Source organism: Myotis davidii, unplaced genomic scaffold (genome assembly GCF_000327345.1).
Source record: "Myotis davidii unplaced genomic scaffold, ASM32734v1 scaffold826, whole genome shotgun sequence".
Classification (NCBI taxonomy): domain Eukaryota; kingdom Metazoa; phylum Chordata; class Mammalia; order Chiroptera; family Vespertilionidae; genus Myotis; species Myotis davidii.
The window spans coordinates 224,307-226,270 of NW_006297142.1; the positions used below are offsets into that span (position 1 = coordinate 224,307).

General features: G+C 61.3%; 1 protein-coding gene across 1 annotated transcript in view; it reads right to left on the bottom strand.

Annotated features, from left to right (window-relative positions):
* SYT7 (synaptotagmin 7) overlaps positions 1-1,964 on the bottom strand; it is a 24,563-nt gene that overhangs the window by 1,731 nt on the left and 20,868 nt on the right. The window lies entirely within an intron of this gene.

Below are 1,964 nucleotides of genomic sequence, written 5' to 3' on the forward strand. Positions count from 1 at the left end.
GGAGCTGGAAGGGGGAACTTGGCCACCGCGTCGCCCTCCCGCGCACAGGGAGGCAAAAACCGAGCCCAGAGAGGCTGGGACTCGCCTGAGGCCACAGAGAGCCAGGCCCCCACAGTGTCCCAACCTTATGCTCCTGGGGAGACAGAAGGCAGGGTCTGCACCTCTGCCTTGTACCCAGTTCTCTCCTCCCAGCTTGTGCCTGGAATCTGGCTGCTCCCTCCCCCTCCTGAGCCTCCCAGCTGTCAAGGTTGACAAGCAGCCACTCTGCCTGGAGGCCTCCTGCACTGAGGAGAGCGGTGAGGGGCTGGGGAGGCGGCCTAGCGCCTTTCCCACTGCCTGCACTCTCCATTCCCTTAAATGGGCACAGGCAGGGTGGCTGGCACGGCGCGGGGCATGGGACGAGCACTGTGTGCCTCTCCTCCGTCACCAGGGACAGCCTCAAGTGGGTGAGGAGGGGCGCCGCACGCTGCCATTCCCGGGGCCAGATCTTTCCCATCCGAGCAATAATGGGCATGGGCGGGGCGGGCGGGGCCAGGGACACTCAGGGACACGATCAGGGCCCGGGGCCCCACGTGGTGGTGGTGGTTTCTTTAGGAAGAAGAAAAAAACCGGCTGCAAGCAAATTACATTTCTTGGAAAAAGAATGTGCATCTTCCCGTGCCTGTTTTTTTATAAGCCCTGGGGGCACCGGGTCCCCTGCTGCGGGGCCCTGGCTCCCCCTGGCACCGCCCTGTCCTGTGCCTCAGCTCCAGCGAGACGCCTGGCCAGCTGCCGTCTCCTGTCCCGGGAATGAGCCCAAAGGCTTTGGCTGCTCAGGGCTCTCCCGTCGGCCTCGCTGCGTCTGACTCTCTGCCCCCTGCCCCGGCTACGCGCCCTTCCTCCGTCTTCTCCAGGTTAACGCTCAGGTTCCCGGACACCTGAGATGTTCCTGAATCTTCCTCAGGCTGGGCTGGCCTTTCTCGGTTCCTTCATCGGCACTGACCTCCCCCCCCTCCCCCCCGCGCCCCCTCTGAGACTCCGTTCTTCCCTCCTCCAGCTCCCTCTTCCTCTGTCTTTCCCTCTTAGTTTCTTTTTATTTGGTTATGGTTTTCCTTTCTCCCCTCCTTGTTCAGAAACAAAAATTAAAACTTTAAAGAAAGGGAGAAAGTGGTAAAGCTTTAAGCCTAGAGGCCCATCTCCCATGAGATGCTGCTAGGCCACCATCACCATGGTGACCGGGCTGATGTCATACCAGGCCCAAAGGTCAGGCCTGGCCCAGCAGCTCTGCTGGCCACTGGGCTGGGCCTAGGTTGGGAGGAGGCTGGGGAGGGTCTGGAGCAGTCAGCTTGCCAGTGAGAGTGACGAACAGAAAGTGGGGGGTGGGAGGAGCTTGGGGGCCACCTCCTGCTTGAGGAGGAAGAGGGGTCAGGGCTGCTGCAGACGCGGTCCCTCCTAGAGCTCTTCAGGTCCCCACACTCACCCTGTGTGGCTCCTTCAAGGCCAGTGGGCCTTCTCGGGGCCTGGGAACTTAGAGGGAGGACATGAGGCCTCAGGTCCCACAGGTGGGGTAGGGGTGGCAGCCGGCAAGAATGTCCTCTGACCCCGTGACCCGTGTCACGGCACGGGGGGAATGGCCCTGGTCCTGGCATCAGAAGGCTGGGTTCCAGTCCTAGGTCTGTTGACTGAGTGACCTTGAGAAAGTCATGGCCCCCCCGACCTGGGCCTCAGTTTCTCCATTTGCACACAGGAGGTGGGCTATTTAGATCCGACTGCAGCTCAGGAACCATGCAATCTGTCCTTCTACCTTCCCTTTATGCAAATCTTGGATGTCGGGGAGCAGGGTGCGGGGGCAGCCACCGTCACCACGAGTAACTGTTGGCACTGTGAGCCCCGGTGTCCTTCCTCTTCCTCTCCCTCTCCCTCTTCCTCTCCCTCTCCTCTCTCCCTCTTCCTCTCCCTCTCCTCTCTCCCTCTTCCTCTCTTCT